Source organism: Amblyomma americanum, chromosome 2 (assembly GCF_052857255.1).
Source record: "Amblyomma americanum isolate KBUSLIRL-KWMA chromosome 2, ASM5285725v1, whole genome shotgun sequence".
Classification (NCBI taxonomy): domain Eukaryota; kingdom Metazoa; phylum Arthropoda; class Arachnida; order Ixodida; family Ixodidae; genus Amblyomma; species Amblyomma americanum.
In genome coordinates, this window is record NC_135498.1 from 126,074,997 (window position 1) to 126,102,086 (window position 27,090).

A 27,090-nucleotide genomic window follows, 5' to 3' on the forward strand; every position below is an offset into this window, starting at 1 on the left:
CAGGATCGGCCACTTATCTTCGCTCGCACACTCAATCTGTTTTAGATCTCACGTTCATTAGTCCTGGAATTGGCGTAACGAATTGGTCGACAGTTGATAGCGGCACTTCAAGTGATCATATACCTATTCATTTTGATATCATGTGTCGTGTTACTGCGGCGTCTTCTCAGTTGCATTAACATGTAAATTATGACAGATTTCAGACGGCGTTGCGCTCTGCCCTTGCTCCAGTGTCTAACATCGCCGAGGTCCACCAGTCAGCAATATATGTCTGGCTATTGAGGAAAGCTGTAAAAAGTCGGAGTTCCTGGTGAGGCCAACAAAAGGGAATTCTTCTAACTGGTGAAATGCGGACTGTACAAGAGATTACAGGCGGAGGAAGGCAGCATGGAAAAAGCTTCTTCATAACCAATGCCCGAATAACTGGAGTGATTATAAATTTATTGCAGCCACCTTTAAACGCACAGTTTCTCGCGCAAAGGAGAAATATGACTCAGAACACTTCGATTATCTTTCAAAGGCGGGGCAACCGACGTGCACTATTCGGTTTTCTATGGTCTAGGAAACAGCTCATGTCCACTCATAATTTTAAGTCATTAGTTATGTCACCTGTAGAAGCTATCCAGGCGGTTGAATTAATAGCCACAGGCCTGCAAAAGCGGTTCTCGTCTTTACTACCTATGCGACCATTGTTGTTTGCACCAGTCGTACCAAATGATAATACCTCACAAGTAAATCTATCAGAGCTTCCACAAGTTGTCCAGAGATTGCCAGCTGCTGCTCCTGGCCCTGATGGTGTTACCACAAAGATGCTCAAGATTCTATTTGAAGAGTCTCCCAACTCCTTATTGCACCTAATAAACTACTCTCTCAAACACGCTTGGATAACTTCTGAGTTGAAGCTGTCCAAGGTGATCCCTTTACTTAAAAATCAGAGTGGAGGCTATGAATTGGATACTATTAGGCCAATTTTTTTAACATCAAACGTGGTAAAGTTGATAGAAAGGTTGTTACTAATTCGGGTGTCAGCCATTGTTGACCGCAAAAGTATACTCAGCCCGTGCCAACTAGGTTTCCGGCCACGGTGTTCGATATGGAATGTACATGCTGATCTTGAGAGCAGAATTCTCCTTGCTCGTCGTCAACGCCTGGTCGCGGCTTTGGTTAAGTTAGATGTCGCCAAAGCTTACGACAGTGTAGAACACTCCATCTTAATACATAGGCTACAGTCTCTTCAATTTCCAGATTATATAGTAGCATGGATATCTGCATTTCTTCATAACAGGGAATTCTTTTGCGTCCATAAAGGTGTTCATTCAGAGAGGTATAGACAAACGCGAGGTGTACCGCAAGGAGCTGTTCTTTCTCGTGTGCTCTTTAATATCCTGTTAAGCTCAATTCCTCTCCACCGCCATGTACGCACTTACGTCTATGCGGACGACATTGCGTTTTTTGCTGCTGCGCCGGATATATATTCTCTGTATGGTCTGTTGCAGTCATATTTGAACACACTTGAGTACTGGTTGAGCGCATTACACCTGAAGTTAAATGTTGGCAAGTGCGCTACTCTTGTTTTCCCTCGATTCACTCCTGTAGTGGTCTCTCTCACTTGCCAGTTAAAAATAATACCGCAGGTTCAATCCCTAAAATACCTAGGGGTCATTTATGACAACAAACTCACCTGGCGACCTCACATTGACCATGTCGCGGCGAAAGGGGTTCGTGCCGTGGGCATGTTACGGAGATTATGTCATCACCGGTACGGCATGCGCAGAGATGCGCTATTAATGATCTACATAATGTATGTCAGGCCAATTTTAGAATTTGGATCAGTGTTGTTTTCAGGCTCGGCTACATATAAACTTCGCCCTCTCGTCCTTTCAGAGAGGGAAGCACTTCGCATGTGCCTCGGCCTTCCAAAATTTGTGGCTATCAATGTGCTGTACCTTGAAGCCCGCATTCCGTCTCTCTTATCACGACTTTAATTTTTAACTGTGCAAACTTACCTCAGGATCTATGAATCCCATTTCCACCGTTCCCAAAGCATTTTCTGTCCTCAGCCGACCTCCTTTTTTTTGTCCCCTGGTCTCGTTTCAATTCTCCTCAGGTAGTGTTTGTGCAAAGATTACTTCAGCCTTTAGATGTAAACATTTATGATATCCTTCCTGCGCTTCGGAATGGGCCCACTATCCACATTGTTTTCGACGACATATTCCCAAAAAATGCACAACTTTTGCCACCGAGTATTCTAAGTGGTCTTTTAGAAGATCATCTGAGGACCCTACCAACAGATATAGCAATAGCCATTGATGCATCGCAGTGCAATGAAAAAGCAGGTGTGGAAATATTTTGCTCGCATTTAGACTGGTCCTTTTCTCTGCGCCTTCCAGATTTCACCCCTATTTTTCAAGCAGAGTTTCTAGCAGTTGTACTTGCTCTACGCAAGCTAGACCCCTCTATTACAGCAGTTGCAGTAATTACTGATTCTTTATCTATGTGTTCGTCCCTCGCTGCACAGGTTGACGGTCCCATTTTATCAACTTTCTTATCCCTACTTCCTCCGCATTTGAGCCTTGTTCATTTAGTATGGGTTCCCGGCCACAGCAGTGTGACAGTAAATGAGATTGCTGATAATCTCGCAAAGGCTTCCCTCAGCGGCCCCGTGTTGCCAATCATCCCGGCTACAGCCTACATTACAGCATCTAGATTTCGGCGACGTGCGTTTTTAAGCACGCAAGACACATCACTTTCAACATCGGCGGATTATGAGCACCTTAAATAATATTGGAACAGGAAAATTTGTTGCTCTCGGCAGCTTGAAGTATCACTGACGAGGCTACGCTGGCGCATCCCCCCTCTAAATTTCTATTTACACAAGTCGGGTTTGGCGCTCTCTCCCCTTTGTGCATTTTGCCGTGAGCCAGAATCTGTTGAACATTTTTGGCTGTATTGTCGCCGATTCAACTCACTGAGAAAAAGGTTGCTGGAGGAGCCCTTGCAGCATCTTGGCCTTAGTTTGAGCAGCCCGCTCTTGCTATCATTTGGCGCCACCACATTTGGGTTCAGCCACAGATCTGTTTGCACCGCTGTTCAAAATTTCCTGATAGAATCGCACCGACTGCCTTGCTAAGTTTACCAACCTTTTCTTTTCTATCAATTATTACACTTTGACTAAACCATTAATATTTATTCACTCTCTTTATTATTATTCTTAAAATTTTAAAATCAAAATACCAATCCCTTTTCTGTTCATGACGAAAAATTCACCGGTGTTGCGCTCCCACGTGCTTTTCCTTTTTGTTAACTGCGTTCCGGTGAATAGCCACCCGATTCTTGGCCGATCCCCCAGTGTGGGTATGTGCCATCTTTTGATAGGCTAACAACAACAACAACAACAACAAGTACCTGGCGGTGTTGCGCTAGCTTGCTCAATTTCTCCGTCTTGTCTGTGCCTGCTCCTGTTCTAGGGTGATTGGGCGTGGGACGAAGGTTTAATGTCTGCTTCTTCTCCCGGCCAGGGGTTTTCCCCTTGGTTGGCCTGTCTTCCTCAAGACCAGCTCCCAATTATTCTCTTTTTCCGCAGTTGCGTTTACAGCTTTCCTGTCGTTTCAGTGGCTCCCGATGGAGGCGCGATGCGATTGAACAACCCGAAGGCAGTAAAGGCGGCTCTTCAGTTCGCATCGAAACACTTCATGCGCATTTCTGATGTGCGGCAGTTTGGCAGGGGTGGTATTTTGTGCAGGTCACAGGATAAGGACTGTATAGAAGACCTGCCAAAGTGTACGTCCTTCGCCAGCCACCCGGTGAGCGGTTTCATGCCGCCTCATGTCGCGTGTTCCAAGGGCTTAGTCCGAGGGGTCGACTCTCGAGTGAGCCCTTTGGAAACGCTTGAGAGCCTGCAGGAGTGATTGCTGTCGAACGATGCAGCAGGATGGTCGACGGAGTAAAAATTTCTATGGAGTCCGTCATTGGCACATATGGAAAAACTTCTGGCCGTCAGAGATAATGGTGTGGCTATTGGTATTTCGACTGGATGCCTTTAAGTCTGGGTCACTTTAGTGTCAAAACGGCTCGAGATTTGGCCCCAGTGGCAAAGACTGCAAATCGGCCTTACGCTGATGTGCATGTGGGGAAGGTAATGGATGAGAGAAATACCCCGAACAGCAAGAAAAAATGTTGTTTGCATAATGGTGGTCACCCTGCCAATTCGCCTGACTGTCCTGCACGAACACAAAAAGTTCAGATGCTCTAGCTCATGGACAAATTAAGAATCACTCGGAGAAGAGCTTTTGGCTCAGTCAAGGAGAGAGCTTCAGGCTACTCTTCTGTGGTCGCCAAATTCCCACCCATAAGGGATGCCAGTTGAACTCAGGCTATCACAGCGGCAGTCGGGAAAGCTGTGGCAAGTGCACTGAATCGCATTATGGAAACCGTATCCACGGGCATTACGCAGGTCATAGCTACCCAGATGACCAATTTGCTGCAGGTGCCCACCGCTCCGCTATTGCCTTCTTTAGCTTCGGAACCTGCTCCTCCTTCAGTAGTAATCACATGCGCTCCACAGGGCCAAAATCGATATGATCAACAAAATATTTCGGGCAGCCGCGCCCAGAAACAAAGTGAGGCTCATTTGAATATTGCACTTCTATCTTCCCCCAGTCGTAGAAAAAGAAAAATACCGGTGGTCAAAATCCCAAGGCCAGGATTCTAGAAAAAGTAAGTGGATGAAAGGGGAAGAGGAAAGGAAAATGCACGGGCCTGTGACTGGTGTTAAAGCACCACCACCACTGCCGGCGTGCAGATAGAGAGAAGGATAGGTAGGGTTTCAGAGGAAGAAGGAAAAAGGAAAAAAAGGGGGGAGTATACAGATGCGGGAGACGCCGTCAACTGTCAGTCAGCTGCCTTGGGCTAGCAATAGCCGCCCAGACCCGTCTCCTCCAGGAAGGCGAGGAGAGACCGGAACGCCTTGGAAGCGTTGGGGCCGGTGGGGAAGAGGAGGGCACTGGCCGATTTTGATGGAAGGCTCAGGTCCCTGTAGCAGGCAGCCAGCTTTGCCTGGTGGGTGGCCAAGGCAGGGCAATCGAGGAGGAGGTGGTCGATGGTCTCCTCCGAATGGCCACAGCGGGAGCAGTCCGCCGTGAGGGCCAAACCCTTGCGGTGGAGCCTAGCCCCGGTCCAGGAGCATCCGATGCGGAGCCGGAGCAGGAGGGACCTCTGACGTCTTGTGATCCCCTTGTCTGGCAGGCGTTGTGGGGGTTTCCCTTGGGCAACCCTGGGGTCGGGGTGCTCCATTAGGAGCTGCCGCTCCGCGATGCCTCTGGCCACATCCAGGGGCACCACAGCAGTAGAGCAGGGGGTAGGGTGTCCATGCGCAGCCTTGGCCAGGGCATCTGCCTCCTCATTCCCTGGGACTCCAACGTGGCTGGGGATCCAGGCCAGGAAGATAGAGCAGCCATGGGAACAGATTCTGTCCAGTCTGGCTGCCAGCTTGCGCACGATGGGCAGCCGGCTCCGTGGCTCTTGCAGAAGCTGAAGGGCCACCCTGGAGTCGCTCAGAATGGCCACAGTCTGCAGCGCGGGGTGGGACTCCAGGATGTCGGCAGCCAGGTGGAGGGCCGCCAGCTCTGCTGTGGTCGAGCTGGCCACGAACGGAAGCCTGGCCTGCCGGCTTTCTCCCAACGAAGGAGCGGTGCAAGCAGCTGCGGCAGACGGGCAAGCACCCATGAGGACCGACCCGTCCGTGTAGAGCTGTGTGCAGCCGGCCAGGTCCTCCTCCAGGGTCGCTGCTGCTTCCTGCCGGAGGCCAACTGCAGGGGTGAGGCGCTTCGGCCTGGTGCCCCATGGTGGCATGAGCACCCGGAACTGATGGCCCAGGTCCGGTCGTGGAGGGGAAGGAAGGTGCTCCGGCTGCCCACCCACCAGCTGTTCGAACTCCTGGGCAACCTTCCCCATTCGAGAATGAGGGTGGCCGAGGAGGCGCTCCAGGAGGGGACGCCCGTCCGGGGCGAGGTGGAGACGCTCAGCATGGCGGAGCGCAGTCCGCTGGGCCTGCAGCATCATGGGCCACACGCCAGCCTCTGCAAGTGTGGCCGAGATATGGGAGCCACGGGGAAGTCCCAGACAGAGACGGACTGCAGCCCTCTGAGATCGCTCGATGGCCAGCTGCTGTTGTATGGTCATCTGGACCAGAGGGAGGGCGTACAGGAACTGGGCCCCTGCCATGGCCTGGAAGAACCGGAGCCCCATTTGTGGGGAGATACCGTTTCCCCCAGCCAGGAGACTCCGGATGGCGCCACGGACCCTGGTTGCCTGTCGGCAGAATGCCTTGACGGCTGGGCGCCAGGTGAGGTGGCGGTCGATCAGGAGGCCCAGGTAGCGGCAGGAATGCCGCCATGGGAGCTCCTATCCTGCGACGCTGAGGTAGGTCTTCCCTGGGCGTGCTCCTGGCCGGATGTTGAGCAGCATGGGCTCAGACTTGGTGGGGGAGAGCTGCAGACCAACCCGTTCCAGGTAGGAGCCGACCCTGGTGATGGCCCGCTGTACGTTCTTGATGACCTGAACCCTCTGGCGCCGTGGTCCGCGACACCATAGGGCAATGTCGTCCGCGTAGATAGCAATGCGGACGGGTAGTTTCAGGCCATCTGGGAGGCAGGTGGGCAGCTGGGCCATCACCAAGTTGAACAGCATGGGGCTCAGCACGCTGCCCTGGGGAACCCCTCTGGTGAGGGCCTGGGGAGTGCTGGTAGCGCCTACAGCTCGAACACAGCCTGTGCGGTCCCGAAGGAAGCCCTGGATGTAGCCACGAAGGTTGCCGGTGACGCCAAGGCAGTCCACGGCCTCGAGGATCGCCTCATGGTAGACATTGTCAAATGCCCCCTTCACATCTAGGAGTGTGAGGCAGACGACGTGGTGAGAGTGCCGTGCATCCTCGAGGCTGGACACGATGTCGGCTATGGCGTCAGCAGTACAGCGGTGCCTCCGGAACCCAGACTGCTGCTCGGGCAGGAAGCGTGTGGCCGCAGCGATCCACTCCAGCCTCCCCAAGGCCATGGACTCCATGAGCTTCCCTGGGGCCGAGGTCAAGGACACCGGCCTGTAGGACAGCAGGTCAGCAGGTGGCTTGCCCGCCTTGAGGACCGGGACCACCAGGGCTGTGCGCCAGGCCTCAGGCAGGCGGCCTGTGGACCAGACCTCGTTGTACGTCTGGAGCAGGCTCGTCTGCATGGCGTCGTCCAGGTTCCGCAGCATCTGGTACGTGACGCCATCTGGTCCAGGGGCACTGCGGCGCTTGGAGTGCAGCAGGGCAGAAGAGAGCTCCCCTTTCGTGAGGGCCCTGGAGCAGACGGCCGTGATGTCCACCGCATGGCTGCAGGCTGGCTGGACGCAGTGGCGCCTTGGGTGGAGTCCTGCTGGAGGAGGCTCCCGGGGAAGGAGGGCCTCTGCCAGTTTGTCCGCCAGCTGCTGGTAGGTGAGTCCCCCTGCCACTGCGAAGGCCAGGTAGGGGGCCCTCTGGATGGAAGGCTCCAGCAGCGAACGGAACAGACGCCACGCCCTGGCACTCCCCCTGGCGGCCACCAGGGAAGCACAGATGCCCTCCCACGACTCTGCGACGTCGGTTGTGAGACCGGCGGCACTTCGCATCGAGCCGGTTGTGGAGGGTCCAGTGCTCGGGTCGATCTGTGCGGAGAGCCCACCGCTCTGCCTGGCGCCGTTGTGCCCGCAGCTGGAGGAGGAGTAGGTCCGGGATGGGCTGACCTGAGGGGACCTCGCAGCAGATCGTGGCAGCCTCCGCACACCTGGCAACATGCGTCAGGATGTCGTCCTGCAGGGAGAAGCTGCGAAGGAGGTCCCGGAACTTGTCCCAGTGGACCACCTTGTACATTCGACAGTCCGCTCTCTTGCCAGGTTTAGGAGTCAGAGTGATAGGGTAGTGGTCCGAACCCCAGGTGTCCGCCGAGGGGTGCCATCCATAAACACATCGGGGGGTCCCAATAGTTAGATCAATGCATGTGCGGACGCCCCCTCGACGGACAAACGTGGGGACCCCGGTGTTCAAAACATGCAGCCCGGTGCCGCGAAGGGCCTCAACCAGGTGCCGGCCGCGACGATCCGCCCTGCGGGATCCCCACTGCGGGTGAGCCGCGTTGAAGTCCCCGCAGAGCAAACAGTCGCCGCCAATGAGACTGACTAGCTGCGGCAAGGATTCGGCGTCCCAGGGGGTCTGGGGGCGCACATATACACTAGCCACAGCTGTGTCAACTCGACCCAGCCTGACCCTTACGCAGACGAGCTCCATGGGGGCCACAACCGCATCACTCACCAAAATCTCCGCCTGGGCAAGAGTCCTGCGGACGAAGATGGCTGCCCGAGAAGGTCCGGGTGGATGGCTGTCCTCCAAGCAAGGGTCAGCCCGACAGGAGGACTGCTGGCAGGAGGACCGGCTGCCATAGCCGATGTACCCTGGCAGGTGCAGTTTTTCCCGCTGCAGGTACACCTCCTGGAGGGCCAGGACATCGTACTCCTCCAGCTGAAGGCGGTCATGGAGCTCAGACAGGCGAGGTCGAAGAGCCCGGCAGTTCCACTGGAGGACCCGTGGTCTGGGGACCAGCTGCGGTGTGTTAGCCATGTTCCGTATTTTGGCTCTGCGGGGCCTGCGCTATGCCCAGGGGTGGTTGATGGGCTGCTGTCAGGAGCTGCGTGAGGGCCTGGAGGGTGGTCGCCAAGGTCCGCGTCAGCTGGTCCAACTGGCCACTCAGGAGAGGAACGGCACCAGCCTGGGTACGGGTAGCTCCTGGGCAGTGTTGGGGGCCCATGGGCTGCTCATGTGGCCTGGGTGCGTCAGCCGCAGAAGTCTTGATGGCCTGGGCGTACGATTTGGGCCCAGTCCGGAGGTCCGACCGGATGGCCCTCCGTGACACCGGTTCCGCAGCGGCAGCAACCGCAGCAGCCACACGTCGTTCCTCCTGCCAACGGGGGCAGGCCGGATTGTCCGAAGGGTGGCCTCCGCCGCAGTTCGTGCACCTTCGTGCTGTGGCATCACAGGCACCAGTCCCATGTTGTCGGCCGCAGCGGCGACAGCGCGACACTCCCACCAAGATAGGGTTCTTAAGTGTACTCCAGTGGTATTGAGGTCCTATATTCTCAGCTTCAACAGATATAAATTATCTATGCCGTCAGATTATACCAGATTTAATTGCAATATAGGAAATATGGGTAACTACAGGTTTCAATTATCATCGAAAAATTACCGTACGTTCCGGCTTGACCGCTCATCACGATGGAGAGCGTTGTTCGTGCTAATCTCTACAGAGATTTGTCACAGGGCATGCATTTATTTCCAATTTGCAGACAATGAATGTGAAATCCTTGTGGTTGGCCTCAGTAACCCAGCTCAACAGCCCTTTACAGTAGTTAATACATATTTCCCGTCAGGTGTGCATTACACTCGGCCCCTGTGCATTACACTCGGCTGTTCACTTTGATGTGCTGATACTGACCTCGAGAGTCGTTTAAATTAGCTCGCAACAGAAAACAGTTTGCCGCGCTTGTTACTTTGAATGTCAGTAAAGCCTACGACAGCGTTAAGCGCTCGACGCTGTTACTAAGATTACAAGAACTCAATTCCCAAAATATTTTGAAGTCTGAATTTCTGCTTTTTTCCAAAACAGAGAATTTTATTGCTGCCAAAATGGTGGTTCCGCTAGGAGATTTCAACAGGCAAGAAGTGTACCGCAAGAGTGAGTTCTCTCACCTGTTCTTTTTAACATTTTCTAAGCTCAATTTTATGCATTCAGAACGTGAAAAGATATATGTACGCCGACGATATTTGCATTTTTTTGCATATGTAGGTGATATTCACACTCTTTATTAAACCTAGCAGAATTACCTTAGTGTTCTTGACAGCTGGTTAGGGAAAATTCATGTGTCCCTCATTGTGAAGAAATGCGCATTGTTAGTATTTCCGGTTTCTGATCCTGTAAATGCTTGTCTGGTCTATAGAAATCACATAATTTCACAAGTTCAGGCGGTTAAGTATCTCGGAGTAATAAACGACACTACTCTATCCTGGCGGCCACACACTGAGCAATTTTCTGCAAAAGGTGCTAGGGTAATTGGCATCCCGTGCAGGCTTTGCAGTACTAGGTCAGGCATTACAAGGCGCACACTTCTGCTGATTTATAAAATGTACGTCCGGCCAATTTTGGAGTTCAGCTGTGTTGCATTCTCAGCAGCTCCTGCCTATAAACTTCTCCCTCTTGTGTTCTTTTAACGTGAGGCGTTGCGTCTCTGTCTGGGGCTTCCAAAATAGGTCGCCAATGCTGTTATGCATCTTGAGGCGCGGATCCGATCTTTATAAGCTAGGTTTCGTCTTTTAACAGTTCAAGCATTTTTAAAATTGCGCGACTCACCTCTTCACGCCTCCAGTAAAATTTTTCTTAGACAACCTGCAGTCTTTTTTAGTGCCACTTAATCTCGTTTGCATACTCTGCAGTGGTGTTTTGTACATCGTGCAGTCCCGTCTCGATTCCTTAGACATTCAGTTCACATATGTCTGCCAAATGTATAACAATTCACCTTCTGTTCAGACTGCATTCGATGGCATTTTCCTATCGAAAGCAAAGCTGCAGCCCTTTACTCTTCTTCAGGGTTTGTTGCAGGACCACTTAAGGTCCTTTCCCTCTCATATTCTTATTGCTACCGATGCCTCGGAGGATTGCGAAAACTCATGTGTGGTAATTTTTTCACCTTCACTGCGTTCCTCTTTTTCTTTCTGTCTTCTTCACTTCACTCCAATTTGACTGGCTGAATTATTAGCAGTAATTTTAGCCTTAGGAAAATTAGTCGTAGTTATGACGGACTCTCTGTTCATTTCCTCTTCATTTTCCTCACCCACTGCTTCTCGGGCAAGAGCAAGTTGCCTGGTGACGATAAATTTTAAACCTCATATCATTCATGTCTTACATTTTCACTCCAACCGCACGTCCGCTACTGAACCGGAGAGCAGGAAAACGAAGTTCAGACAGCCAGAGATTGATAGCCATTCTTTTTATGACATATTTTCCACAAACAATTTGAATCTAGAAGTACTTAAAGTGGAAATAAGTACCGAAAAAGTCTCATCTTGTATCTTGCGTCACGGACACCAATGATGAATGCTACTTTTCGTCAACGGACATACGTAAGTCGTCATCCCATGTTGGTACCTGGTCGCCGCTGCTGACGATGCGACCGTCTTCATTGTTCCATGTGACTTCACCTATGCGACGCTGCGGTAGAGGTGCCTCAGTTGCGTCGGTGGCGTTGGGTGCTGTGGCAGTCACAGGTTTGGTGGTGGCGCTGTCCTCCTCTCCTCCTGCTGCACCGTTGGCGTAGAAGGTGGCGCCCGAGACTAGCACGGCCAAGCTGATGAGAGCACACAAGGCGAATGACGCCGCTGCTGCCTGGTGGCCGGGTTCATTTATGTCGAACCAGTCTTTAAATGAAGGCGTGTCATTGCGTCTGCGATGACCTGTGCCAATGTCCATAACTGACACGTGAGCTTCACCTCTGGCCGGAGGTGGTTTCTTCGACCCTCGCAAGATTCCCCTGAGAGGTTGGCCATGCTGCGCCGACGTGATGATCGATGCCTTTCTTTGTCTTCTTTTTCTACCTGAGAAGGCGAACTCGCGTGATGAACATTCCTTTCCAGTTGCCAATTCGCCCGGTGCATGCAGATTTGTTATCCGCGCCTCAATTTATTAGTTTAGTTGTATGCTCTTTCAATGCCCATTGTAACGCCTGCCCTGCTGGCTGGTTTGGAACAGGGTAATCGTGTATCTCGCCGACTAATGCTTGGCTTTCTCCGCTGGGCTCAATTGATCCGTTTAGTCTGTTAATCCGCGCATATTTTCTTAAGCTTTTCAGAATACCACGGGGCACTATATTATATCAGACGAGTGCATCCGGCCTCGGATGAACAAGCAACCATGAAACGACTGCTGCATGGACTTTCAACGCGTTTGACGACGGTGGTGCTCGAAGACATAGTCTTCCGGCGTGATGCTTATGTGTTATACCAGCCGCATACCTGAGACATGTTGCCACATAAGCCATTTGTTTCCCAATTTGAAAAAGCCAACAGCCAATTTCGTCACATTCTTATCATTACAGTCTCGTGCACTTGTATGAAAACTCCACCAATCAGCTGCGAATTCATACCGATGTCCAGGGGCGCGCAGAATTCTTAGTTGATGCTTCAATTGTTTGCTTTGCCAAATATTGTAATTGAAATTTTCTTGGTACGAATTTAAGCTTGAACTGAGATATCAATTTATGTTCCAACTGTATAAAATTTTTAATAAGATTAGGTTAGATTAAAATGCAAAATTTGTGAAAAATTTATTGCGTTCAAATCCGAAGATATTGTAGAAATATTGTTGTAATCTAAGAGTGCTTTGGGTTGTAGAGACAGATACGAAAGCGAAGAAAAGCCAACCAAATAAAAAAAGAAGAGATGAGAGAAGAACAAGAGCTGCAAGAAGTGAAAGAGGAGGAGGAAGTAGTAGCTTTTCGAGCTTCTATTTCTCCACTTCATCTTTTCCTTCTTTCACTTCTTGCAGCTCTCGTGGGAAAGCTAATATGCCATGCCTTAAGAGGACGAAGAAGAAGAAGAAGAAAGCTAATGAAAACAAAGATCAGAAACCATGAGAGACAAGAAGGGGAAGATGAAGACTGCAAAAATCAAGATAAGAAGAGAAAACTGAGAGTGAAGTCAAAAGCCAAGCCAAGAAGTGGAAAAAAGGGAGGGAAAGAAGGACAGGAGTACAATGAAAACAAGGTGGAAAATTGAGAAGAGAAGCCAAGCCAAGATATAGAAGAAGGTTTGGTTTGGTTTATAGGTGTTCAACGTCCCAAAGCAACTCGGGCTATGAGAGACGCCTTAGTGAAGGGCTCCGGAAATTTCGACCACCTGGGGTTCTTTAACGTGCACTGACATCGCACAGTACACGGGCCTCTACAATTTTTCCTCCATCGAAATTCGACCGCCGCGGAGGTATAGATAGAAAAAGGGAGAATGAAACAAGGAGAAGGGAAAGAAGAAGAGGTGAATGAAAAACGAACAAAGAGAAAAAAAAGTGGTATAAATAAGGGACATCATGGTTCCCACTGCCATAATATCACTAAGTAGTTTCAGACGTCTGTCTGTGTTTTCACTACTGACAATTCTTCATAAATTTGTCAAACGGGCCCCTCATTTCCTTTAACTTGTCTGCTAATATATATATATATATATATATATATATATATATATATATATATATATATATATATATAGATTTAAGAGAAGTGGGCACTTCTACAAAGACACTTTTATTTATCAACGTTTCGACCGCGGTGCGGTCTTCTTCAAGACTGTCGTGGTCTCGCGTCAGATGGACGTTTTAGGTTTGTGAGCTCAAGAGGAGGGAGAAAGGAGTGTAACACGCAAATAGAAACAACGGTTCAAAAAATGAAAAAAAAATAAAAAATAAAGATGGGGGGTGCGGGGAGCAGACAGGGCAATATTGGGGGAGGAAGCAAAAAATAACAATAAAAAAGGGGGGGAAACTAGTATAGTAAGGAAGGGTGGGGTACAAAAGGAGATGGCGAAACGAGTGAAAGGGAGAGGAAGACGGTGCGGGGGACATGGGCAGCACGGCAACCACAGGCGTACGATAGCAAAACGTGCAAACAAAACACACAAACAAAATGCACAAACACAAAGGGCGCCGCTGCAGATGCGTGGCCGAAGAGGAGCCGCTGCGCAAATGACACTGGCAGTGACGAACAGGCCAAGCCAGGCGCCTTTTGGGATCTCACTAATTTCCAGTGAGCCGAGGGCTAGAACGTTAAGGAAGGAGTGGACTACGTTAACGAGCACATGTCTAAGAAATTACTCACGGGGTCTGGGTTTTACTGAACGGTGCATCCCTCTCCGTGCACACAAACATAAAGTTTACGCACACCTACTCAGCCAGTCAAATCAATTTTCTTGATGTTGACATTCTGGTGGACAAGGGGTCAGTTAGTACAACCGTTTACAGAAAACCAACCGACTCACAAAAATATCTACATTTTCAAAGCGCCCATCCCCGTCACTGCAAAATCAGCATCCCTTATTCGCAGGCCCATCGTTATCGAAGAATCTGCTCTAACGACCTAGACTTTCATGAAAACTCCGAACACATGCGCAACGTGCTCTTAACACAGCGCTATCCACGTTCCCTTATTGATGACGCCATAAGCAGAGCTTCAAACCTTAACCGTAGTCAAATACTCCAGGGGCACCAAATAGATAACCGAAATGATTACACTACAAACCTTATCCTCACATTTAACAGTAACGCACCGAACATAAACAGAATTCTTAATAAGCACTTTAACATTCTCCAGCAAAGTCAACGGCTATCAAAAATATTTACATGCGCACCCCGCGTGATTTACAGGCGTGCCAAAAACATTCAGAACCACCTAGTACACTCCAAGGAACACAAAACCCCAAAATATGGATGCCAGCCCTGTGGTAAGGGTCGCTGCAAAATTTGCAAGCACATGCAGACTACGTGTTCTGCAACTAGTACGAGGTCAGTTTTCCAGCATTCAATCAACGGTAACTTTGACTGCGACTCATCAAACATTATTTACCTTCTTGAATGCACTCTGTGTAACCAGCAATACATAGCACAGACAAACACTGCATTCCGCATTCGATTTAACAATCACGGGGCACACGCCAAGTCCCTTCCAAACCTTCCCCTATCCAAGCATGTAAACGCAGGACACCCATTTGACCAACTAAAAGTAACAATTATTCAAGGGGGCTTCAAAAACAGGCGAGAACGTGAACAGCATGAATCCTATTTTATCCACAAGTTTAATACTATTCAAGAAGGTCTTAACGAAAAGCCTGGTACCCTTTCTTTTATTCACGACCTCAAAACAAAATAATACTACATTTCTCGTTAATTGGCTAACTCAGATATACCTTTTATAACTCCTAGTGTATATCCCAGGCAATCATACCCCTCCTTACTTACACTATCCTGCCTCGTGCAGTATTGATAAGCTTTTGACGTTCTTTCCTTACATTTTCCGACAATTTGAAATCTTTGCACACACCTAGCCCAGCCCTCCTCCCCTACAAACAAGTATTCCCGGCGAGGTCGGTTCAACGACCCACCCACGGAGAGGGGTGCACCGTTCAGTGAAACCCAGACCCCGTGAGTAAGTTCTTAGACATGTGCTCGTTAACGTAGTCCACTCCTTCCTTAACGTTCTAGCCCTCGGCTCACCGGAAATTAGTGAGACCCCAAAAGGCGCCTAGTTTGGCCTGTTCGTCACTGCCAGTGTCATTTGCGCAGCGGCTCCTCTTCGGCCACGCATCTGCAGCGGCGCCCTTTGTGTTTGTGAATTTTGTTTGTGTGTTTTGTTTGCACGTTTTACTTTCGTACGCCTGTGGTTGCAGTGCTGCCCATGTCCCCCGCGCCGTCTTCCTCTCCCTTTCACTCGTTTCGCCATCTCCTTTTGTATCCCACCCTTCCTTACTATACTAGTTTCCCCCCCCCCTTTTTTTCTTTTATTTCTATTTTTTGCTTCCTCCCCCAATATTGTCCCCTGTCTGCTCCCCGCACCCCCATCTTTATTTTTTATTTTTTTTTCATTTTTTGAACCGTTGTTGCTATTTGCGTGTTACACTTCTTTCTCCCTCCTCTTGAGCTCACAAACTTAAAACGTCCATCTGACGCGAGACCACTACAGTCCTGAAGAAGACGCACCGCGGTCGAAACGTTGATAAATAAAAGTGTCTTTGTAGAAGTGCCCACTTCTCTTAAATCTTTATTCTGCGGAGCCAACGCAACCTACGTTCGTAACATTATATATATATATATATATATATATATATATATATATATATATATATATATTATATATATATATATATATATATATATACCTATGAAGGGAGCCAACAGTCACTGAATCCAAGGTGCATAGGGGAATGTTTATTTTTTATGTGTAGTGTTGATCAGTGGGATAATAATACTAAAATTAATCTATCGCTTGAAGAAAATTAATTTTAAATCAGTAGAAAAAACAACCATACCGCCGGTGGGGTCCGAACCCACGACCTCCGGATATCGCGTCCGGTGCTCTACCAACTGAGCGACGGCGGCGGCGGTCCAATCTGCTGCTCTCGTGTGTATTTATGTTTATTGGGTGTAAGCGAACCTTGAGAGTGTTCACCAGGGCCACCCTCGCCCATACGGCGGACGTAGCACGTCCTGTAATACGGCGAGTGTGACGTAGAACGTCCTCTAACGGCGAGGGCGGAAACTCTGCGAGAGCCCTCTTATGTTACCTATGCAACAAGACTGCCAGAACAGAGACCCTCGTTAAGCTATTAGCAGACAAGGTACAGGAAATGATGGGCTCGTTTGACAAACCTATGAAGGGAGCCAACAGTCAACAAAACCAAGGTGCATAGGGAAATGTTTATTTTTTTATTGTGTAGTGCTGATCAGTGCGATAATAATACTTAAAATAATCTATCGCTTAAAGAAAATTACTCACGAACGCGCAAACATTGCTCAGCGCGAAGTTTCCGTACTGCGGGACGGCCAATAACTTCTGCAAACGTCGTCTTGAAATTAGCCCAGGTTGGAATATCAGCCTCGTGGTTCTGAAACCAGAGGTTGACGCCGTCGCTAAGATAGAATATGACGTTGTTGAGCTTCATGTGGTCGTCCCAGTTGTTATGGCGGCTCACCCACTCGTACGAGACCATCTAGTCTTTAACACATTGATCGCAGTGCCCGTTGAAAACGACGGGGTCTCGCTGCCGGACGGCCCCGGAGTAGAGGCCGGGGGAGCCCACCTGCACGGCTTGGTGGTTGGCTTCGGGCTGAGCGGGCATAGCGGGGGTCGGCAGCGTGCGGTTGCGGACAGGAAACCGAAGACAGGAAACCGAAGCTCCACCAAGTGAAGACCGGTTTATTGTAAAGCTGAACGGGCTGGCGGCGTAACCGTCGCACAAACTGACCCAGCAGCGGTGGCACCATAATGGACTAACAGAGCGAGCTCGAGCTCTCCAACGCGCGCGGCAGCCGGTCGCCGAGGCCGACCGAAACTGTTCATCGTCGTTGATGGTGGCGCACTGTCGTATTCCTCAATGCAAGTGCCCTGGCGACAAGAGGGAGCCATCCTGACGACTCATTGCAGTGTATGTATATATATATATATATATATATATATATATATATATATATATATATATATATATATATATATATATATATATATATATATATATATATATATATATGTGTGTGTGTGTGTGTATGTATGTACTAATGTGCAGTTGTTCGTTGTTTAATGAGAGACGGCTTTGACAGAATAATTGAAAGTATATTTGGAACTTCGCTTCGTTAATATGGTACAGGTTTTCTCGAGCAAATCAAAAATCGTGCCGCACTTTTCCAATTTGCTGTGGCGTGTGCGTCGCTTTGACGTCTTCAAAACTGTACATTCTGAGCCGCCGAACAAATGCTGCTGTCTTTCCTCAGCCCTGTGTCTGTCTGTTAGCTTCACAATTTTCAACAGCTGCTGTTTAATTTGGTTTTGGTCGTGTTCTTCTAGCCAGCATCCGAACGCAAGGAATGCTATTTTTCAAGTGCTCCATTCGCTCTCGGACTGGAACGCAGAGTAGCGCTATTGTGAATAGACTAAGGTTATCTCGAAATTTGATGGCACTCCTCTTATGTATGACATGATGCTGATTAAAGCAACTTGCAGTTATTTTTGTTACATTGGTTAGATATGAATAATTTACAATAGCTAGTTCGCACTTCGAACAGCTATATGCGAATTATTTTTTTTTCGCTTTAAAACAAGCTATTTAAGCCGCATAATGACATTTTCTAGAGGGGCGAAAAGGCAGGAATTCAGAACAAACTCACGGGTGATTTCAGACTCATTGCTCGGCATCTTTCACGGTTTTGAATTTCTTTTTTCCTTTTCAAACAAGAGAGAAATATTGCTATGATTCTATTTTTGTCAGTGACTTTACTCATAATTCATATTTAACTGTCCTTGGTCCAGGCTTATTAATCTTCCTCTTTAAGATATAAAATCGGACATTGTATTGCTAAGCAAGCTCTTAATTGCCACCCAGTCGTCCTTCCCTCAGAGCTGGGTTGAAAGTAGGAGATGCAGTTGTGCATTAGAGCGTCACCTCTCCCCCCCCCCCCCCCTTAAAACTGGTTTCATTCTTCCAGAATTGAAGGGCTCGCCGCGGATGAAGGCTTGTGAATAGTGTTCTGTATAGCGTTGATCATATACTTCTATGGAGGAATATTTGTGGGCTCACTAGCACAGTGCCGGCAAATGCATTCTGGGCCTCATCTTAACCACGATAAGGACACTCTGCACACATTAGCCGGTAGTTACGGTTAATCAAGCTCTGGCCGCAAAATATTTTTACGGGGTTAGTTCAGCAACAGGAACGATAGGTGCCGTACACCCAAGACACACCAGAAAGCCAGGTCACTCAAACACTAGCTGCAGCGTCTTTGTCTTCGTCGACTGGCCAGCGAGAGAACAACGTCCTCTTCGCTTTCGCGCCTGTGTACCGTAACACTACCCCCCTCCCCCCGCGGGAGAAGGCACAGTCCCGGGGCGGCCTAGGGGATGTGTGCGAGTGGTACGGTTTAAGACGGGTGACGTGCATAAGCTGTGTGGAGGGGGCCACGGAAGAAGAGTGGAGGTGCAGCAGCGTGAGTTCGTAGGTCACATCGTTCAGTTGCCTGAAAACGCGGTAAGGGCCGACGTAACGAGGCAGGAGCTTCTCACAGAGTCCCACACGGCGCGCAGGGAGCCACAGGCATACCAGGGAGCCGGAAGGGTAGTGGACGAGTGGACGTTACGATGATGAAGGTCGTAACGACGTTTTTGAACCGTCTGAGAACCGGGGAGACGACCCCGAGCGATTTGGCTGGTGGCGTAAGCACGGGCAATGGTGTCACAAGGATAACTGCTTGTGCAAGGGTCAGAAGGCAGTAAGCTCTCAAAGGGTAGCAACGGGTCGCGGCCAAAGAGTAGTTAGAAGGAAGGGTATCCGGTGGTATCATGGCGTGAGGAATTGTACGTGAACGTCACGAAGGGTAAACGGACGTCCCAGTCAAGATGGTGGTCGGAGACATACATGGACAGCATGTCCGTCAGGGTGCGGTTAAGACGCTCAGTAAGACCGTTTGTTTGGGGATGATAGGCCGTCGTGAACTTGTGACGAGTGGAGCAGGAGCGGAAAAGGTCGTGGACCACTTAGAAACAAAGCAGGGGCCTCGGTCTGTAAGCAGATGACGTGGAGCGCCATGAAGCAAGAAGACGTCATGGAGGAGAAAGTCGGCGACATCGGAGGCACAGCTGGTCGGGATAGCGCGCGTGATAGCGTACCGGGTAGCGTAATCGGTCGCAACGGCAATCCACTTGTTCCCAGAAGTTGATGTGGAAAAATGCCCAAGCAGATCGAGACCAACACGGAAAAAAGGTCAGTCGGGTCAGCGGGGGCGTTTTCCGGTGCTGACATTGATCAGAGGCAGCAGCGTAACCACGGACAGGGCGGTAAAGAGCAGGCCAGAATAACCGCCGGCGCACGCTTTCCTACGTGCGGGATAGGCCGAGCTGCCCTGCAGTAGGAGAGTTACGAAGCTGGGCAAGGACTGTGGATCGGAGATGCGTCGGGACGACGAGCAGAAGGTCGGCGCTATCAGGTTTCATTTTGCGATGGTACAGAATATCGTGATGCTGCACGAACAGGCGCCGGGCATGATAGGAAGGGACGCTTTGGAAGCGGTCGGTTATAGTGCGCAGAGGTGGACCACAGCGCTGCTCGTCGCCGATGTGTAGAATCTCCGAGATAGACAAAACACAATCGTCGGTATCATGGCTTTGGGAACCAGGAGGATCGACAGGATGGCGGGACAAACAGTCAGCGTCTTGGTGCAACTGGCCGGATTTGTAGACAACAGTAAATGTGTATTCCTTCAAGCGCAAGGCCCAGCGACCCAGTCGTCCTCTGGGGTCTTTAAGAGAGGAGAGCCAACACAAGGCATGGTGGCCAATAACTATGCAGAAGGGCCACCCAAACAAATAAGAGCGGAATTTTGTTAATGCCCAAACAAGTGCTAGGCACTCCCGCTCAGCGATAGAATAGCTACGCTCAGAGGGAGATAGCAGGTGGCTAGCGTAGGCAATGACGATAGTGATCGTGCTGCCGCTGCGCAAGCATGGCCACAATACTATGGCCACTGGCGTCGGTGCGAAGTTCCGTAGGCGCAGATGGGCTGAAATGGGCCCGCACAGGTGGAGCAGTGAGGGCGGCAACAAGTGCGGTGAAGGCGCGAGCTCGGTCAAGGCCCCAGGAGAAAGACACATCTTTCTTCGTTAGGGGGGTAACGGGAAGGGCCGTGTCGGCGAAGCTCGGGATAAACCGGCGGAAATACGAGCAGAGCCCGAGGAACCTGCGCACATCGCTTAAGGAACGGGGGGTGGGGAACTAGTGGAACGCACGGACTTTTTCAGGTTTGGGCTTTACACCAGAAGCATCGACCAAGTGGCCGAGAACCTTAATATGGCACTGGCCGAAGCTGCACTTCTTTGAGTTGAGTTGGAGACCGGCGCAGCGGAAGACGGCAAGGATAGTAGAAAAATGGTGTAGGTGGCTTTCGAAAGTTGGGGAGAAAACGACGTCATCTAGGTAGCACAAGCACGTCTTTCATTTGAAGCCACGCAGGAACGAGTCCATCATACGCTCGAAGGTGGCAGGAGCGTTGGAGAGGCCGAAAGGCATGATTATGAATAGGTAAAGGCAATCGGTCGTGACAAAGGCCGTCTCCTAACTATCCTGATCGTCTACAGCAATTTGCCAGTAGCCTGAACGACGGAGATCATTAGAAGAAAAATAGCTGGCACCGTGTAGGCAGTCAAGGGCGCCACCAATTCTCGGAAGAGGATAGACGTCTTTCTTTGTTATTTGAATAAGATGGCGAGAGTCGACACAGAAGCCCCAACTGCAATCTTTCCTTTTTTACCACACCGTAGGATACGCGCACGGGCTGCTAGAAGGCTCGATAACGTTGTTCGCCAGCATCTTGTCCACCTCCGTCTGGATGACACGGCGCTCAAGAAGGGAGACACGATAGGGCATTCTTTGTACGGGGCTGGCATCGCCCGTATGTAGTTTGGTCGAGAGGACGATTCCCAAAATCGAAGACGTCATTGCAGGAAACTAACAGGGTGCAGAGCGCATTGCCGTGGCCAGATGGCAAATCCGCTGCGATCATTGCAGAAATAAGATCCGGACGTGAAGCGGCCGAGCGGAGATTAGGGAAACCAGACTGAGGCCCAGATGCGAGAGCAGACTCTGTGGATCCGGCCAAAGGAAATAGTTCAGCTAGTGCGATTCCTCAGGATAAAACTTGAGTAGAGTTTCAAAGCACCATATTCATACGAGCAAAACAATGTCGTCGTCTTCTGAGTCACAGAAGGAGTCGTCGCTCAAATGCGTCTCCAGGATTCTTGCGGCTTTCCGCACTATCAGGAGAACGAAGATCTTCTTGATGAGGCTCACGTCCCTTCGGCTTGACTGCATCTCGTTCAGCTTCCTGCAGCAAGCAGCCAGACCCCTTCGGGCGTCAGCGTCCATGGCTCGGAAAAGGCGGTACACTGGAGCAGCACACACACACATACACATAGCACAGGTAGCCTTGCTTTGACCAGGTATGAACGTCGATATGTGAATGAGCCCCATTTTCTCAGTTTGTACGAGGGAAAGGATTTTTCAGAGGAGGTTGACTGATTCTGTCCAATAGCAGAAGCCCAGAAAAAGCACAAAAGATAAGAATTTGAAACTGCCCTGTCTGATAACGGTGAAGGTGGAACACACTTACTTCCAGGGAAGGTTTTTGCTCTTTCCCGATAACATAAACTGTCTCAAGGTAAACTGACAGCAAGTATTGGACATCTCCTTCTCGGGGTACCCTGCGACTGTGCATTATTTTTCTGCCACCTGACGGCTGTGAAATAAGATTATGAGTGGAGGGTCTTTTGGAAATATCCATCAACTGAAATCACGAGAACATAAACTGCATTTGCTTATCAAGTTATAAGGTATCCTTCATGTTGATGGGCAAGAATAGAATGACGCCGGACATAGAAACAAGGAAAGAAATTTAGATGTTTTAATGTTTAGATAAATTAAAATGAAACTGTGGTAATGTGGGCTGCATTAACGGTCTGCGGCAAAAACAAAACGTAAGGAACCTTGCGTCGAGAGACTAATCTGTGAATGACGTTATCTCGCTACTTAAATCCGATGAATTACCGGTTGATGTAGATACATTTTTTGTGTGCAATGGAGAAGATGCAACGCTCGCGTAATATTGCTTTTTGGCTCCCAAACCGCTTCGACCGCATTCTTTGTCAGTGAGGTTTAGGTACACTGCAGCGTTTATTTGTTTTTTACTCTTAATCTGACCATTGCCGAAATATTAGCTAACATGTCTGTTTTTTAATTTTTTTTCTCTTTCAGTTCTTTGACCCTAATTCTTTGCGTTAGGGGGTTTATTTTCTGATTGTGTCAGTGAAGTGGCGGTGGTAATGTGTGCCATGCAAGCGTTTTGCTTCAATAATGCTTTAGGTGTTGCTATTTTCGAATGCGCATGCCAGCCGTAGCCACCGCCCCTTCTTAGTTGTTATGTTCCTTTATTATTAATCATTCCTCTCTATTTTTTTCGTGTGTTTTTTGGCGCGCAGTTTCATTGTGACGGGATATTTAAACCGAAGAAAAAATGTAACTACCTTCATGATAAATAGAATTATTCAAATTTTGCCGCGATGGTGTTTTTCTATAAACTGTTTTTGTTGATGATTTGTCTCACACAGCTTTCGGGTAGCACTGCTACACGTCATTCCTGCCTCTTGTCATTCTGTTGCGCACAGCGCATTCAGTATGAACCTGTAAAGACTAAGGAAGCTCACGTCTCATCTCCTTGAAATATATGTAAGGCTCCCTACGCGCATAGCAGCGAAGTTTCAAAGCACCATATTCATACGAGCAAAACAATGTCGTCGTCTTCTGAGTCACAGAAGGAGTCGTCGCCCAAATGCGTCTTCAGGATTCTTGCGGCTTTCCGCAGTATCAGGAGAACGAAGATCTTCTTGATGATGCTCACGTCCCTTCGGCTTGACTGCATCTCGTTCAGCTTCCTGCAGGAAACAGCCAGGACTTGTCCGGCGTCAGCGTCCATGGCTCGGAAAAGGCGGTAAACTGGAGCACGACACACGCAGCGCAAATACCATTGCTTTGACCAGGAATGAACGACGATATGTGAATGAGCCCCATTTGCTCAGTATGTACGAGGAAAAGGATTTTTCAGAGGAGGCTGATTGATTCTGTCCAATAGAAGAAGCCCAGAGAAAGCACGAGAGATAAGAATTTGCAACTTCCCTGTTTAATAACGATGAAGGTCGAACACACTTCCTTCCAGGAAAGGTTTTTGCTCTTTCGCGATAAGATAAACTGTCTCCAGAAAAACTGTTTGACAGCAAGTAATGAACATCTCGTTCTCGGGGTACCCTGCGACTGCACATTATTTTTCTGCCACCTGAGGGATATGAAATAAGAGGTTGTCTGGAGGGTATTTTGGAAATATCCATCAACAGAAATCATGACAGCATAAAAAGCATTTGTTTGTCAAGTAATAATGCACCCTGCAGGTCGAAGAGCAAGAATAGAATGACGCTGGCAACAGGAAAAAAAAGAAATAAGATATAAATGTAGACAATTTAAGGTTTGAATTAATTAAAGTGAAACTGTGTTAATGTGTGCTCGATTAACGGTTTTCAGCAAAAGCTAAACGCAAGGCGCCTTGCTGCTGGAGACTAATCCTTGCATGACGTTACCTCGGTACTTAAACCCGTGTAATTACCGGGCGATGTAGATAAATTTTGTTCTGTACATTGAAGAAGACGCAACGCTCGTTTAATTTTGCTTTCTGTCTCCCAAAGCCTGTCGACTACGATGTTTTTATTTGAGTTTTAAGTAGATTACAGCCTTTATTTGTTTTTTACCCTTGAGCTGTGCATTGCTGAAATAATAATCAACAAGTCTCTGTCTTTTCAAAGTTTCTTTCTTTTTCAGTTCTTTTGTCCTTATTTCTGTGCGATGTGGGGTTTAGTTCTTGACTCTGTGAGTGAAGTTGCGGCCGCAGTTTGTGCCACTAAACCATTCTGCTTCAATACTGCTTTAGGTATTGCTGTTGTCGAATGCGCTAGAAGTTTGTCACCCGTAGCCAATTCCCCTCCTTTGTTGTTAACCATTCCTCTCTATTTTGTTCCTGTGTTTTTTGCGCATGCGATTCAATGTGTCGTGATTTTTAAACCAAAGAAAAAATTAATGCGAGCTTGATGATCAATAAGTTTATTCAAAATTTCACGCGATGGAGTTTTGTTAGAAATTGTTTTGTTGATGATTTGTCTCACACAGCTTTCGGTGGGCACTATTCAAAGTAGTTCTTGGCTCTTGTCATGCTGGTCTGCACAGCGCATTCATTAGGGACCTGTAAAGAGTAGAGGAAGCTGTCGTCTCATCCCTCTTAAACTTTTGTTAGGTTACCGACGCGCATAGCAGCGAAGTTTAAAGCACCGTTTTCATGCGAATACAACAATGTCGTCGTCGTCTGAATAACTGAAGTAGTTGTCGCCGAACTGCGTCTCCAGGTTTCTTTCGGCGTTCCGCACCATCAGGAGAACGAAGATCTTCATGATGAGGCTCACGTCCCTTCGGCTCGACTGCATCTCGTTCATCTTCTGTAAGTAAATAGCCAGGACTTGTCGAGCGTTGTTGTCCATGATTTGGAAAAGGCGGTACACTGGAGCAGGACACACACACACAGCGCAAATACCACTGCTTTGACCAGGAATGAACTACGATTTTGGAATGAGCTCCTTTATTCAGTAGGCACGAGGGAAATTATTTTCCAGGGGAAGCTGACTGATTATGTTCAACAGCACAAGCCCAGCAAAAGCATGAGATATAATCTGAAACTTCCCTGTGATAAATATGAAGGCGGAACACTATTGCTTCCAGGGGGGGGGGGGGGGGGTTGTTCTTTTTCAATAAGATGAAGTGTGTCCTGGAAAACTGTTTGACAGCCAGTATTGGACATCTTCTCGGCGTATCCTTCGACTGTACGTAAATTTTGTGCCACCTGAGGATTTGGAATAACAGGGTGTCTGGGGAGACATTTGAAACTACCCATCACAATGAAATCACGACAGCATACACAGCTTTTGCACATGAAGTGGCAAATCGCCCTTCATGATGAAAACAAAGAATAAAATGACGCTGGCAACAAGGAACCAATAAAATAAGATATAAATACAGAAGATTTACAGTTTAGATAAATTAAAATGAAACTCTTTTAATGAGGGCTCCATTAACTGTCTGTTGCAAAAACGAATCGTAAGGCACCTTGCGTCCGGAGACTAATCTGTGCATGGCGTTATTTAGGTACTTAAACTGGTGTGATGAAATACAGGGTTCGACGGAAACCCGTCTGGTCGGGTATGTTCATGGCGGAAAATCTTCAAGCGCCGACCAATCGTTAAAAAGATGACGTTTCGGCCCCGGCTTACGGGGACCTTGTTCACAATGAAAGAAAGACAGGAGTGAAGGAAAGTTATATAGGTTTCATGGTATAACGCAAGCAGCGGGAGTATATCGGGGGTAGATTGCCCTCGTTGCGATTAAGCGTGTTTTTTTTTGGACGTTCTGGTGAAACGCGACGGCCCTGGAATATCATTCAGTGTATTCAGGAAGGACACGCACACTGGCATGTACCTCAACTTCAGTTCCGTACACCCGACCTGTCACAAGAAGTCCGTTGTTGCCTCGCTTGTCCGCCGATCGGAGAACCTCTGCTCTACGCTGGAAGAGAAAAAGACAGATCTGGACACCGTTCGCCGCGACCTGATGGCTTCGGGCTATCCCAGTTCTTTTATACAAAAATCCGAGAATCGCCTAGCTCACCCGCCGCCACAGCAACCCCAGCGAGAGAAGAAGAAAAGGATTCCGGTACCCTACGTCCCCGGAGTAAGTGAAACTTTATCCCGCATATTCCAGTCGTACGAAGTCGACGTCGCACATGTACCCACGCAGAAGCTGCGACACGCGTTGGTTACAATGAAAGACAAGATGAAGAAGAAGTTCCCGGGCATCGTGTATAGGGTTCCCTGCGATGATTGCCAGCATGTCCATATCGATGAAACAGGTGATTTTCGGAAAAGATTGCAGCAGCACCACAATGATGTCAAGAACAAGCGCGTGACAACAAACGCACTGGCTGATCATGCTATCTCCGAGGGCCATGGCATCGACTGGGACGGCTCGAAGATAATCGGAAAAGAAAAGAGCAAGACGACAAGGCTTTACCTAGAATCTTTTTATATTCAGACAGCGGCAAACACGCTTAATCGCAACGAAGGCAATCTACCCCCGATATACTCCCGCTGCTTGCGTCATACCATGAAACCTATATAACTTTCCTTCACTCCTGTCTTTCTTTCATTGTGAACAAGGCCCTCAAAGCCGGGGCCGAAACGTCATCTTTTTAACGATTGGTCGGCGCTTGAAGATTTTCCGCCTTAAACTGGTGTAATTACCGGTCAATGTAGACACCTTTTGTTCGGTGCATTGGAGAAGACGCAACGCTCGCTTAGTTTTGCTTTTTGGCTCCCGAAGCTCGTCGACCGCATTGGTTTTCTGTGAACTTTCAGTACACTACATCGTTTTTTTTTACCCTTAACCGGCGCACTGCTGAATCGTTAATCAACATGCCTCTATTCTTTCAATATTTCTTTTTGTTTCAGTTCTTTTCCCCTTTCTTCTCTGTCTTAGTGGGTTTGCGTTCTGATAATTATGATAATTTGTGCCAGGTAACTCGGCGGCAGTGGCAGCAGAAAGACCACCGCTTGAACGCTGCTCTGCTTTTTCGCAGATTAGCCTCCACCGCG